This window comes from Ochlerotatus camptorhynchus, unplaced genomic scaffold (genome assembly GCF_037179485.1).
Source record: "Ochlerotatus camptorhynchus isolate MF236.1 unplaced genomic scaffold, CSIRO-AGI_Acam_v1.1 ptg000743l, whole genome shotgun sequence".
Classification (NCBI taxonomy): Eukaryota; Metazoa; Arthropoda; class Insecta; order Diptera; family Culicidae; genus Ochlerotatus; species Ochlerotatus camptorhynchus.
In genome coordinates, this window is record NW_027041212.1 from 206,106 (window position 1) to 221,760 (window position 15,655).

A 15,655-nucleotide genomic window follows, 5' to 3' on the forward strand; every position below is an offset into this window, starting at 1 on the left:
ACTGAAATATGCACCCGAGTCATGTATACAGATCCATACCGGTTTGCGGTGTGACACTTTCCGGGGGTCTGGTTTGGGTCAATGTTAAGGGGGAACGACGTACAATCCTTAAATCAATCTAACCTTGCAAATTCAAGAGCATGGATTTCACGATTCAAGAGATTTATAAATCAGTAAATTTCAAACATTGTTGGCTCCTTCGCAGCAAATAATCGATTTTAGTTTCAGTTACATGCATTTGCAAAAATCTTAATATTTTTACTTGTGAAATTACAAAGCGTCATATGAAAATAGATCCTGGGTAAACTTCAGGAATTACATGATTTGCGTTAAATTGCAGCGATCGGTGACATTTTTTTTTTATTCTTCTAGAAAATAAACACAAGATCCAAAAATCCTTTTTTTCAGAATTACAAGTAGAGCAAATGGAACCGTTTAATACATTTTGGAAATCATTCCAAAAGAAAGAATATTCTTCCAAGAATTCTGGACCGAGACGGAGAATTAATTGATTTCTCCATGAGTCATTCTACTTAAGAGTTTAAACTGTTTACATAGAATCAAGGATTTCCGATGAAATTGTGGTACAAAGTGAAATATGACATCTATTTCTATTTTCTGCAAATCCCTTGCCAGATCATAAGTTTGCGTGCAGAATAATTAGCGAAAACGATTTTAAACTTGCGCGAGACAAGAACTCCTCGTGTTGTCGTCAGATAGAATTTTAACGTATATTTGGCCAATTTAAGCATTTCCGATACTTTTAATCCTGACCACGCCGGATTTCCGATTAATTTGTGCAAGATCAATTTTAATCTGTCGCCTTTCACGAATCGTGAAGAAATTATCAGCCAGTGCTGCAAAATCTCGACAGTACACGGTGATATTGACAATTCTGCTTTGGTCACTCATTTGAGCTAACAGTCATAGTCAAGGCAAACCATGTCAATTGTCAATGACAATGGTGTCAGTGACGAACATGTGCAGATATGTTTATTAGCTAAATTTGCCACAAAATGAAATGACTTGAACAAAACAATCACATGGATCCATTTTAGTGAACAAGTATCTACGTTCTGAGCTACTTGGATAACAATAATCCCCCTCATTCTGCGAGTCACGTGACTCTCTCTCACCGGTGAGGTGACAATAGTCACCTCGTGTGAGGTGTCTCTCCATTTGATTTACATGGAGAGTCACCTCACACGAGGTGACAATTGTCACCTCACCGGTGACAGAGAGTCACGTGACTTGCAGAATAAGGGGGAATGTGACACAGAATGTACTAAATTACACTTTTTGTTACCAGGTGAATCTTTGTCATTGACGAAAAAATGAATGAGATTTTGACGAAGGTTTTTTTGAGGATCAAGTCTGTCAGTGACTATGTGACGAACAATTTTGTCAATATCGGGCGAAAGTCTGTCAATGACAATGACAAATCTCAGCACTGATCAGCACTAAAAGAGGAGCACTTTCTAAACGTTCCAGAGCACTGCGTAAACTAAATTGTATTTTTGGATTTTAACTAGATCACACCGGAGGAGTTAAAACATATCAAGAACAACATGTGAAAAGGGCATAAACATGAAACATATTGCATATTATGCTCCAAAGTTGTAAAACATGCCTGATATCTTTATCTTCTTGAACGGTCGCTGGCTCAAACGCATCCAAATTACGCAAAACATCTGGGAAAATATCGTAAAATTTATTCTCTTAAACACCAAACGCCATTAAACTTAAGCTTGTTCAGCCCATTGAATTCAAGCATATATATGGATCATACCGTGGACCCACGTTAATCTGACCACTTTTAATCTGAACACTTTTTAATTTGAACCCCGCTAATAAACTGCTAACTAAAAATTGCTGAAATAACATTCAGTATATGGAATGGAGGAAAGTGAAATGGAATATTGCGAAACTGAATGCAGAATCAAAACAAAACAGCGTTTCTGATGCTGATAAGGTTACTAGAAGCCGGCGCCGGTGGTTTAGTGGTAAGCGTGACTGCTTACTCACCCCCAATGTGCTTGGGTTCAATCCCAGTCGGTGGGATTTTTCTGAGGCATAAAAATCTCTGGTCACGTCTTCCTTCGGAAGGGAAGTAAAGCCGTTGGTCCCGGCCCATGTGTGTTTGACTGGGTGCGATATCCTACGCAATTTATCTTGAAAAATTTCGAGCAATGTATGAAAAGGACCAGTGAGCCAAAGTTTGTTTACATTTGCTTGATTGAGACAATATTTTGTAAAGAGTTTTAAAACGATTATGCAGTACGAGTTTGTATTAGCTTTTTTAGTTTAAGATCTTTACAACCATTATTGTAACTGTAACGGTCCCTTTCGAACTGTCTCATTATTTATGAACGGTCCTTATATTTGACATAGACGGTTTATGTTTCATATTTATTTGAATAATCTTATAATAGATTAACTAACCGAAAAATCGGATATATCATGCCAAGTAAGCTTTAACTTCTCCAGAGGATCATCACCCATCGTTATGCACTCTCATTGGTGGAAAAAATGACAGCACAGCGAACACAAAATAGTTACAAAAAGGGACATCACTGATTTTTGGTGTGATTGTTTTGATAATAAATCGCAAAACGTCAGCTCTACCGAGGGGCAGCATAAGCACGAAACACCTTGCATACGGGGGGTATTCAGTAGAATACGGGGGGTAGAACATTAACTACGTTTTAAGTCCATTCATTACAGTCGAATTTTCGTAATTAAAGTACATTAATTACATGTTCAATACTTTTGGTTGCATTAAGTACGGATAGTTAATTTTAATTACCGTCAGTACTATTGGAAAACGCATTAATTAATTTAAGTACTTTTGATTGCATTTTAACTTCAACGCACTGGTTCTTTGTATTGCGTGTCCCTCGACTCTAATAGAAAGTGTTTCATCTTAGCATTCTGCTTTGGTAGACAATTGATTAAATGGAATATTCATCGCTTTTCCTGATATTAGAGCCGATTTTTGACGAAAATTGGGAAATATTTTACTCATCCACTTAGTAATTCACCTTTTTTAAACTTTGAGTCAAATTCGACTCTATTCTTAGTTGCTCTCATCGGCCGTGTAAGGTTCAGTTTTGAAGTATGTATTCTATGGAGTAGCATGGTTGTTAGTTGTGCCATGCGGAACGTTTTTTTTACAATATTGGCAGCACTGAGATGATTAGTTGGTAGCGACAGCAGCCAAACTATTGTTTTCGCTAAGCCAAATCATGTACACTTCGAGCATATTAAGGGGGTAGTACACTCTGGCGGCATGAAAAATAGGTCATTTTCACGAATTTTTTGTGAGGGTAAATAACGATCATTTAAAAAAAGGAATGCATGGTTTTGTCAATTGAAATGTCCTCTTTAATTGAGATTTTTTTATTGGCGCTATTGAATGTCTCCTGTAGCCGCTGCACCAGGTTCCCCAGGAGACCTCCCGTCTGAGTCGTCGCGGGGCTGGACGTCTGGCGGTCACACCACTGGAGCTGGAACAACGATTTTTTTATGTGGTTATTCTCTGATAGATGACCCAGTCTTGTACGTAGCCGTTTTTGATTTGGTCGAAAGATAAAAATTTGGCGACGTTTTGAAAAAAAAAACAGTCCGTTTTTGTACCCTAAAATTGGAGATAAAAGCTATCACCAAAAATCCATTTTTGATTCTTTTGAAAATCGGCTACGTACAAGACTAGAAAAAAAGGTACTTAACTCGAAAATTCAATCGCCGTTTAAATCGAATGAGCCGTTTCTAAAATACAGCGCCCGCCAATTTTGAAAACATCGTTTAGAGATAATCGCGGCAGCAGTTGGAACTACTAAGACACGCCGTTTCGCCGGTAACGGGCGGGTACTCTGAGCGCTCACCTGAGCGCGCTTGGAGCGTCTGGACACGAGAGTTGAAATTTCCAGAGTGGACTACCCCCTTAACGGGATTCATTTTTAATTTGAACTTCAAGTAACCCTATGAGCGGCAGAAAATCATGTTTCTGGTAGCCATGTTTGTTTTTTTGTTTTGATTCTGCCTCGGATTCTGCTATCCGTTCCGCATCGTTCCATTTCGCTTTACCCCATTCCACGTGCTAACTGACATTTGAGCATTTTTTAGTTTGCGCTAATTAATTCAAGTGTTCAGATTTAAAACGGTCAGATTACCGGGGGTCCAGGTTTCTATTGTTTGAAAGTTATTCATAGGGAATTAAAAGAAAAATAATCACCTTTTGTTGCTCTTCTAAGTTGGTTGGTTTGCATCCGACAATTGGGTTCTTTAATGTTGAAATTTGTTCCGGTTTTTGTACATAATCAGAAAGAGCTTCGTTTTCTGAGCACAATGATGTTTTTTTGAACCCATACACTTTCATCTCGATTTTTTAATCATGATTTAGGTAGTTGTAATCAGGTTGCAGGTTGGTGATTGTAATCGCAAATGTAATCGCACTTATTGAAAATAGTTGCAGTGCACCAAAATTGATGAAATTTAGGATTTCGGTTCCATTTTTAATGCACATTACTAATATGCGTTTACCTCAACACCCTTAAAGGATTGTGTTACATTTCCCCGAATGTCACTTAACCGAACGCCATTTCCCCAAATACCCATTTACCCGAATGCCGTTTCCCCGAATGCTATATCCCCGAAAAAAAAAGTTGGCATAAAACTTATAAGATTGATGGGGAAACCATAGGAAGTAACCTTAAAAAAGTGCTTAATAAACTATTCAGTTCCAATAATATGGGATATGGTTGAACCATTGTATTTGTCTATTAGGGTTGACAAATTGATAATTAATTTTTAGAATATTTACCTTTCCTTTTTGAATTTACAATGTATCTCAAAATTGAGCGTACAGATGTCCTTAAATTTCAGAAAAAACCGCTTTAAAAGCACAATCTAAAGAGATACGTTTCTGAATTTCTGGCTGCTGAATCATCATAAATTTATCAATTATTGGTACCGTGTTGGGCTTATTTGGTTGCGTTTATCAAAAGTGTGAGCTATTGGAGAAAAACGCCTTTTCTTTGAAAAACCTTAATATCTTGCAATATAATAAACTAAACTTTTTGAAATTTTGCTCATTTTAAGTCATAAAAAAGATCATTCATATTCCACTAAGTTTACTAAAATTCGTCCACTAGGTAAAAAGTTGAAAATCGTGCGTTTTACTCAAATAAATATAACTTCATACATGTTATTCCAATAAAGTCCAAAACTAAAACCATAAATCAATAAACATCTGTTCAACCACTTGTCATGATTGAAAAAAAAAATCTATTCAGAATGTTTCAACTAAAGTTCGACTACGCTGAATTTTGCGATACACTGTCTATGGAAAAATCTGGCAAAAGATCGTCGGTTTGACAAATTGGTCATACATTTTAAGGAGATTTTTTCTTCTTTTATTTACGAGCAGTTTTTTTTCTAGAACTTTGGAAAAACATGTGAGATCGATGGTTTGACAAATTGATAAAATATTTTTATTCCTACTTTTTACATAAGCAGTTCTTTCGGGAAATTAAGCAAAACTTTTTTTTCGGAAATTATTGCAACCATATTTCAACAGGTGACGGCAATAAACAGAAGTTATGGCGATTTGTTTTGTGTGCAGAAAACCGGAAAATGTTTATTTTTATTAAATTAGAGCCTTTTTCTTGGTCCTTTTCGAAAAAAAAAAAATGGCACAGAAGGTGGCTTATATTATTGTGCAACACTCCTACCAAATATTTTTTCGCGTTTCGCCTCCACAAACGATAATTTGATAAAAATGTTGAAATCTGCATACTTTATTTTTCGGTTTAATTTTTCGTTCATATAATGTGGCGCTGTGCTTTCAGTAGTTGTAAGTGTAAAACTCACAACATTCCTCGATTCATTTTTCAAACCTTACATCTCAAAAGTTTTGCCAAATTCCTCGATTTGAATTTATAAAAGAAGAAAAATCTCGTAAAACTATGTTACCAATTTTTAAATCCATCGACCTCACATACTGTCTAAGTTCTCGGAAGAACTGCTCGTTTATGAAAGAAGGAAAAATTTCCTCAAAATACATAACCAATTTGTCAATTTTGAGAAAGTTTTCAAAAGAACATTTATAACAGAAGGAAGAAATGGAGATGAACCAGCCTACGGCTGAAAATCTCCTAAATAAATTTAAAAAGAAGGGAAAATCTCTTAAAAATATATTGCCAATCTGTCAAATCATCGATCTTGGTTTTGTCAAAGTTCTCGAAAGAACTGCTCATGTATAGGAAAACTCTTCTAAAAATATATTACCAATTTTTACACCTCCGCTTCTGGTATTGATTTACTTTGAACAGAGATTTTCCCTTCTGTTAATCATGAGCTGTTCTTTTAAGGTTAATTGTTGCAATATTTAAAGATGTCTCCTTAATGCTCGCGAAACCAACCTAAGAAATGTAGTACAGTCAGCGGCGTCGCGTGCCTCATTTGTTTACCTGTGCACCAAACATTGTTCGTTATAGTTTACCACCACATATTAGTTTTTGTTTTATTTTTCAATGCTACATGAATTCGAGGAACATATTCTATATTACTATATTAATCACTACCTAACGTAGCATTTGAAGGGCCTATCATCTTGTGTAAACAAAACTTGTATGGCCCTTTTCGCGCTAACCGAAGTAGAAGGAATTGCAAAACTTCACTAATTCTCGTTTTTATCACAAGGCTAACTCTTTCGACTGAAGTGTAATGAAGAATATCCCTCAAACACTTCCGAAAATATTTTTTGATACAAAACAGTGTGAAAATCCAAAGAAAATTCATTGTCCACTGGGTAGCAAACCTGAATTAATCAACTCTTAATTCACCAGAACAACACTATCAGAATGAACCAGGAGAAGCTCATAAGTTTTGACAGGCGCACCGGCGCAACCATCGGTAATTGAGAGATTTACAACTGACAAGAGAGTTAGAGCGAGCTTTTGCGCTCTCTTTCTCCATTACTCTCTTTGCCTGCAATCAGATATCAATGTGCACAGCGAGAAATGCACGCTTTAGGCACCTATACATCACAAATGTTCTTCTAATTTAAACTCACACATTCAAACCGGTCTGCCAGTATGATACACGTACAAAGCGTACTAGACTGCTGTTTCCGTATTGCTCTCGTTTTATGCGTGACTGCTGAAAGTTTCAATTACAACTAGTGGTGCAAACCGCTATATATTGTGGGAAATTTGTAGTATGTTTTAAGAGGTGATAGAAGGTCTGTTTGGCTTACATCAAGCATTTGACCATTCACAAACTCGCCACCCAAAAAAGCTCGCTTTTAGGTGCACTATTAACGATTTTTGGCATGGTAGTGATATCGATATGCTTATAAATCAATGCATTAGAGATTAGGCAGACCATCCGAACCAGTGGCGTCGCGTAACCTCACTTTTTACCTGTTCAACAACTTTGAAAACGTTATTTAGGGTCATGTTTACATTCAAATCAATTTCAAAGGACACAGGATCCTCTAGTTTGACTGATTTGTATCCATTTGAACCAATATTGTTTTGTTTGTTTACGTTTTGAGAGTTGTTAAACAGGTAGATTGAGGTTAGGGCGACGCCACTGATCCGAACTGAACTGAATCCTTTTTGAAGCAAATCAAGGTCGAAGATTTAATTGAGTAACACTTTAAAATAGTGTATTCATGGTCACTTGTGGTCTGGCGTAAAGAAGTACAACTATAACCATCAAATCTATAAAAATCTAAACGCATTTTCAAATTATTTACACCTGTGTCGTGCACAGGTTGCACATGTGGACGCGACGCCACTGAGTACAGTCAAGGTATTTTATCAATTTTTGGATTTCATTCGAGGAAATTACATTCGGGGAAATGGCATTCAAGAAAATGGCATTCGAGGAAATGGGGTATACCTATGTTTGTATGGGATTCGGGGATATGGGCATTTGGGGAAATGGCGTTCGGGGAAATGTAGCACAATCCCCTTAAAGAACCCTATTCTTGCAAATGAAACCGTATTCTTGCAAATGAAGTAAAAGCAAAACTGTGACACAGCCTGATGCGCCTCTTGATAAAAAAGTTGAGAGACATAATTTTGATGTCGATAAAGAGGAATGGAACTTTCAACTTCTTTAAATTAACTTATGCCTTTAATAAATTTCCGCATTGCTTTTATTAATATTTTTCACATCTACCTAGCTTTGGTATTATTTTGGAACCACTATTCGCTTAATGGAGATCTAGATTGAGATGGGAGATTTTTGGAACAAATCCGTACAAAAACCAATTGACTTTTATTATAATCTGTCGTATTCGTAATAGTTGTTACGGTTAGCAGTCGCTAATAGATTTAAAGAGTGAAAAAAAAAAACGAGATCATTAACCTGCCACCAGCCGTCCACGGATAAAATAAACAAAACAATTTATCGAAAACTTTCAACCCAATGCTCAATCCGATGTTTATTGGCCGTGAGTGCGGGCCTACCTTGCCGAAAATCATAAATCTTATCTCTTTTCACTGATCAATTCGATGACGGCGGCTGCGACGACGATGATCGAATAATAAAAATTTCCCACTTATTCCGTCTACATCTTATTTTCCTTTCAACATACAGTGCTCCCTCTGTTTGCGCGACTTTTGTTAGAGCAGATTCGGGTTCCAAGCTCCACCAAAAACCATCCTTTGAAAGCGAATCCCACACGTATCAATACATTGACGCGAAAGAGTAATATTATCAATACCGATGTAATGATTGACGTCAATATAGAATGTATTGACAATACGATATCAATATTATTGTCAATATTTCCCCTTCGTGTCAATATATAGATTCGTGTGGGGTTCGCTTTACATGAGCTCCATTTATGCGGAATCGATCAACAGCATCAACACAAATGGAGAGATCACTTCAGTTTTCTTTTGAAAGGCTCATGCAACCTTACCTCACAACAATAGGGGGAAGAGGGGCATAGTGAACAGGTGGGACATAGTGAGCATCCCGCAGTTTGGCCCTGGATCTCTAGCTGCATGAAACAAATCAACTGGTAGAAGGTTCAATATCATTGTGATATTGATCCTATTACCAATAAATTTATACTTAACGGCCGGAAGTCCAAGCTGGTGCACGGGATGCTCACTATGTCCCTCTTACCCCTACTTGCAACAAAAATTGATCAGATGTGCTGTTTTTTTTCGTTTCTATCGTTGTTCGTGTCCGTCATTACCGGCTACCACGATTGAGTGTCATCCATCAATTTTGGTTACTCATTGCGTTATTTTGTGCCGATATGAAGGAAGACAAAACTCTCTACTCTGTAGTCTGCGTCATCGGTCAGGAAGGCGTGCAATTGTTGATCACAATCCTAGTGGAGGAAATGGAGAAATCCTATCGGCAACCTTTAACAGTTCAAGATGAACATTTCAAAAGGTCATATCTGCTTTGATTGATTCTCTCCATCGACTTTCTCTTTTGATAACCAGGGCTCATATTCGTACAGTTTTTCCTGGAAAATCGAGGAAAACTTTACTCAATTTATGAGTAACCTACGTATTTGCGAATTTGAGTGAACGAAACATAAAATTCAGTGGTTCAATCGGCCTTGTATAAGGCAAAACTATCACTAAATCTGTTTGCATTTTTTTTTATTCATTTATATACGGATGCGTATTTCGTATCATCAAATCATCGTTAACTTCACCAGTTATGCAACATTTCGTCGTCATTTTTTTTTTCCTTTGCGTTCGATCTAACCCAACCATGAATCAAAATCTACAGCTGACCGGCAAAGGCATTTCTCCACTTAATCTTCAAATGGCAAAGAAAACCCGCTTGCTCGCGCTGGCGCACACATGCTGTAGTTTTCACTATCTTTGCCCAATATATGTTTAGATTTTATTTTCATTTTTCCCTCACCGAGCTCGCATTCGCCACCATGTTTTCTGCTAGGTTTTTTTTTTGTTCGTACTTACGTACGTAGGTATCGCGCAGTTTTGTGTAACGGTTCCCTCGTTTTCTTTATGATGATGGTCTGGCTCCGCACAGCCACAGTAGCTAGATCCAGCCATAGCGCGCATCCGAAGCGAAATTCGTGTAAATATTTATACTATAATTAATTCCTTCTTCTGGCAGTCGGTCGGTTCGGTACTTCTTCGATGCAGCTCAACAATGGATCCAGTAGGTACCTTAATGGGTGACCGACCACAAAACAAACCCCAGAAGCATGGCTAATCGTAACAGTCTGATCTTGCTGAGTGCTCGGTTTATTCCCATTTTTCCCAGTGCTGAAATACATGATTACTGCGCTTGTCAAAATTGACAGCGCTTTACGATGTCGTTGAATGGTAAATTTTCTGCCATAGACTTAGCACATTTCGGTCCACCATTCAGAGGTGGAATTAACAGTGAACGGGTTCGAAGCACGCGGAATGGTGGCCTGCTGTTGATGGTATGAATAATTCATATGGTTCTTTTTTCATACGGGAGCCATTAGGTACCTACATTTTTGATCTGCTCCATCAATCTCGGGTTGGTGAACGCTCTAAAATGGAACGTTTATTGCAGCTCGATGCTAAAAATATCTTCGCACTTAAAACGCGAGACCCGTTTTGTGCTGATCGTTTGAAAATTCGCATCATGGAAAAATATGGTTTACAGCTTGGCAGAAATTTCCTGACGATTTTTCCAACGATGCAGCCCACCGTGACTGCAGACGTCGAATATTTACACTACCAATGGCTCCATCTATTGGTCAGCTTTGGAAGCATATGGTTATAAATTCGCCCGACTTCGATGTGTATGGCCGATGAGATCGACTCAGCATTGAGTGGATTTTCATTCACAATTAACCACTTTATTCGAGCACTTAAAATGACGTTTACTATCACACGACATTCAAATAAAACATCATTTTGAGATTTTTTCTTCTAGAACCTCAAGAAAAGTAGCCAACATTTGTGCGTTTCATAAAAAAATATAAATTATTTGGTCCAGTTTTGTGAAACCGCTGGTAGAAAGTCACGCCAAAACTGCTTGACAAAGTGGTCAATTGCAAAAACGTAGATTACTCATAGACTGAGTAAAATTTTCCTTGCTTTTCCTCAAAAATCTGCTCGAACATGAAGAAAATCTGCGAAAACTTTACTCATTCTAGGAGTATACTGAGTAGGCTGAGTGAAAACTATCTCGGTTTTCCTCATGTTCGAAAAGTTTTTTTTTGGAAAATCAATGAAAATTTTACTCTGGCTATGAGTAAGCTACGTTTTTGCAAATTCGAGTGAACGAAACTCACGCTTAAGTTGTTTTAATCGGCCGTGTAGTGGGGGTGCTGGCGGATGATTTAAAAAGCGAAAGCCCGTCCGTGGAACGGTATTCAGTTTTTCCTATTTCATTGTGGAGGTTGAGGTGGAGTAATGCGATTTTCCTTTCGATGGTGCAGCTGGTGCACTCCTCGCTTTGCGTGAGTGTTCGATATTTACGATGCTATAGTGGGAAATGCGTCCACGCTTGTTTGCATGCTTCGTGAGAAGGGGAAGTGTTCAGTTGTAACAATAAATTAGCCTTCTTAAACCGCAGGGTACCGTGTCCATGGTTTTGCTCAGAGATTTTGAGGTCTGCTGGGTTCACTGGTTGATTGTTTTGACCTTGGGTAGACGTTTTTTGCTATTTACTTTTGTTATCTAGACATATTCTTTAGCATTCTGTAGGATTCCGAATGGGGATCTTGAAAATGCTGCGTAGAGCTCTCATGATCCTATCATAAATTCTACCAGGTAGCGTTGCAGATTCAGATTCACGTCTACGAAACATGGCGGCTATAACGTTTTCACGCTCAGATTGACCTATGGAAATTCCACAGGCCATAATTAGAACACACCAAAATAGGAACGTATAGCCATAATTACAATTTGCGTCTTGCGTCTTGCATGCAACTTATAGTAAATAGTGACTCATGAAACAGAATGAAATCCAACTAATTGAAGTGGAGCTTCATAAATGTGATCTAATCCCGTTGGAAACAAAAATAATCGTTGTTAACCTTCAAGAGTCCTTCAGAATTCTTCTAATATACCGCATATTTTGTGAAATTTAACTGATAACTCAATTATCACCATGTATATTGAAAATTTCATGACAATCAGTGTTGACAGTATGGTGCTATTACACTTTAATGTATACAATTCTTGAATCTTGAATACTTATTGAGCCTCATGAACACAACAAATTATGCAGGTCCATGAATTCAAATGCTTATTTTTTAAAGGCTAAGATCTCAAAACCTGTTCCAAATCTTAGAATTATTTTTTTTCAGTATCATACAATCAAAATTGTTACTTGGGATACCTCTAAAACAATAATCAAGAGTCTAGACCTTGAAAAACAGCCAACTCGAAGTGTAAAAATTCAAAATTTTAAAGATTAAAAAAGTTAAATGAGAATTCAATTAAATTTATTTATTGTTTGCTTTATTTACAAGGTTTTTAGCCAGGGGCTGGTTCACCTTGGAATTAATTTTTGAAAAGAATGGTGTAGGAGAATTCTGTGAAGAAATCCTAGCAAAATGTTATAGCTATTGATAGCAAAATTTCTAACAATTCTAAGGTGAATTTGAAGTACTTTTTGAAAAGATTCCTAACAAACTCTGAAGAGAATTAAGTGAGAATGCTATTACTCTTGTGCTATGTGCTTGATTTCAGAAAAATTCTGCCGAATTCTGAGAAATATTTCATTTGAATTCAAGATAATTCGAACAAAGCAGCCACGGCTGGCAACGCTGATCGCCTTTTCCAAATGTGTTTCACTGGGCCACTAAATGGATTTGCATTTTTCAACATGCATGTTGTTGCAACTTCGTCGTTTATTATTTATTGTTTTTTTTCCCCCAAGCAAAAGCTTCACCGAAGTGAACTTGAGACGTTGGATCTGCTTGCTAGCCTACTAGGCTCAGTCAGCAACAACAGCGATGACTTTGATGGGCAATCGCAAGGCACACTTTATCCGTCCGTTCGTTCGTCCGTCCGTCCGTGATATACATGTGTACACCTATTTTTTTTTTTATTAATGCCACCACTCTGGGGCTCGAGAGCCATATTGCCGGGTTGCGATTTTCTCCTTTTAAGGAATTGTTTTGCTCTGACTCTCGCCGCCTCGACGACCCCACTCGTCGCCGTCGTGCCGCCGTTTCTACAATGTCAATCGACTTTTAGGCGGCAGCGGCGGTGATGATGGTTGGGGAAGGGTTTTGCGTAAGTACATTTATTACTAGTTGGTGGCTTTGACATAAGCCCACTGGCGCCATGACGCGTCTCGTGAAGGTCAATATATTTTTACTGAATCCTGGTTGAGAGATCCTGACTCTGCAACGGGGTCAAGTGAACTACAGGTTATTGTTCCATATTGCACACGGAACGTGGAATTATCTGCTATTTTGCTGTGAGGAATGTGACCTCACCTGCGTGACAGATGGAAGCACATTTCGAATCGATCCGATCACACGCGACTGACCGTTGAATCGATCGGAGCTATTGAGGTGTGACGCGCGGTCATTTACTTAACAATAGATTCCCGTACCGCACTTTTCCACTCTCCGCGGTTGAAACCCATCGTTTTTCACAAATCCAAATCTTCCACATGTGTACAGTTTGTGTACAGAGTACCCCTCGGAACGTGCATAGATTATAAAAGAAATCAGCCGGCCATGCTGCTTTTAAAATCATGCGTGCCTCACAACCTACCTTTATGTGTCTTCACCCCACCAACCATAGGGAACCGAAATATGCTAAACGAAACAATAATGTTGTTGGCAGAGCAGAGCGTACGGGAGAGACACTGCGAAGCGATTAATGCGCTTTTACGCTACTTTTGTTGTTATCGTTATTATTCAATAGAACCCGCAGCGAAGTAGAGGAACTACACTGCCAACAACAAGCAAAGCGGAAGCGCCGCCCTTCTACAGGTGTTTCCAGTTTGGTTCTATTGTTCGGACCAAATTACGCGTTTTTTTTAATAGAAAAAAGAATAACTGCATACACGATACCACTACTACCAATGGTCGTAAACAGTGAATACGCTAGCAATGTGGATATTTACATGAATCTAAAACTATTTTTAATCAAAACTGTCACTCTTATAAGTTGACAACCTCACCTCACATCGTACATAATAAATCGATTTCAACATTTCATTAGGGCGAAACTGCTTTTGCAAACAATGACTTCAACGGCCTGTTTCTCGAACATAAAAGCTCACTCCTGCAAATAGGAACCATTTCTCTACTTGATGGTATGATTAATTTGCATGTGCGAGCTTTAATTCGCGAGAAATCGACGGAAAAAGTCATTGTTTCCTAAACAGATTCGCCCTAATGAAATGTTGATGAAGATAAAACGATTCTCGATTTTCATCCTTTGCTATAGAAGATCAAGAGATAATAAAGAAATGAGAAAACACAATCTCTTATACAACACAGTTCTCTCACGTTGCTCGTCGAAGCGTAGCATAATGTTGGTAGAGGTGTATTCCAGTAGGAATGGTGCACCTACCCATCGAGAGTTTGAGTGACATTCCTTTCAAGTTCTTTGTTGTTTTTTTTCCGAGCTTTCCCATCCAACAGTTGAGTATTGAGTGTATTGTTTTGTGTTAGGAACTCGTGAGCCTTCGTCATCGTAGAAGAGAGAATAGGCTTTCGATTGATGTGGTGAAGAGTAGAAGGAACTCGTGGTGAGTTAAGGTCGAGCTGAAGAACTCAGTCAGAGCAGTGATGTCGGGTTTTGTGGTGCTTCTTGGAAGAATGTTGAGAAGAATTTTCACTAAAACTGGCAATCCTGTATGAGTGCCCTCTATGAATGATTCATACATCGTAGCCATGTAAGGTTGTTTTTGTGAATGAAAGTACACCTTCCACCCAAAATATGACGGATCATACGGGCATTGGGCAAGGCTTTCTCAAATACCCGTCCACACTGTTGTGGCGACAGTATAGAGATAGCGTCCATGCGATTGTGGTGGTGATCGTGAGTGGCCCCTCGGTGGATCCGTCCGTCTGTTCCCTTACACACAAAAACAAGGCACACATGAACGCAGTGGGTCAAGACCATCTGGCCAATTATTGCTGATGCCGTAACCGTGGTGAAGGCTATTGCAATTTTGTCCTTTTTTGGACTAGACTTTATAAGTACGATCTCCCTCTCAGTCTGCAGTCAGTCAGTGTGGAGGGACCAATATGAGGGACCATTGAACCGGATGACTGGCAGGTCGAGGCACTCACTCACATAACCCCACACATACATGGCACGAGACGGGGGTTACTGGGCGCGCCGCCATCTTGGAAACTCGCGCCGATGGCTACTTGGTGTGTCAGTAGCGGTAGTCGGTCCGGTTCGTGTGGCTCAGAGTAGTCAGTATTGTAGTAGTTGTTGACGAAGTGAGTACTACCTTTCGCGTGGAATTGTTCCTGTTCTCTGTGGCCGCTAACCACTGCCTGTTTTTCTTTCTTGGATTATTGCTCTTGTCGTACTGTGTGAGGAAGAGTTTGTTCTTCTAGGTTTTATTTAAAATTTTGAAAATTGAAGACCCTAGTTACAAGTCTCATGATTGTCGGGGTGAAGTGCTAAAGTTCCTCTGTGCGTACGACCGTAGTGTGTGCGAGGGTGTGAGGCTACAA

The 15,655-nt window shown here is 38.6% G+C and overlaps 1 protein-coding gene across 27 annotated transcripts in view; it reads left to right on the top strand.

Annotated features, from left to right (window-relative positions):
* Tm1 (tropomyosin 1) overlaps positions 1 to 15,655 on the top strand; it is a 97,503-nt gene that overhangs the window by 23,369 nt on the left and 58,479 nt on the right. For 2 of the 27 annotated variants that reach the window (XM_065238261.1, XM_065238260.1), the window contains exon 1: positions 15,397 to 15,415. The exons of 24 other annotated variants lie outside the window; for them this stretch is intronic. The gene's annotated coding sequence lies outside the window, so the exon portion shown is untranslated. Of the gene's footprint in view, positions 1 to 15,396; positions 15,416 to 15,655 lie in introns of those variants that run through there. One more of the 27 variants, XM_065238266.1, reaches the window with a different exon arrangement.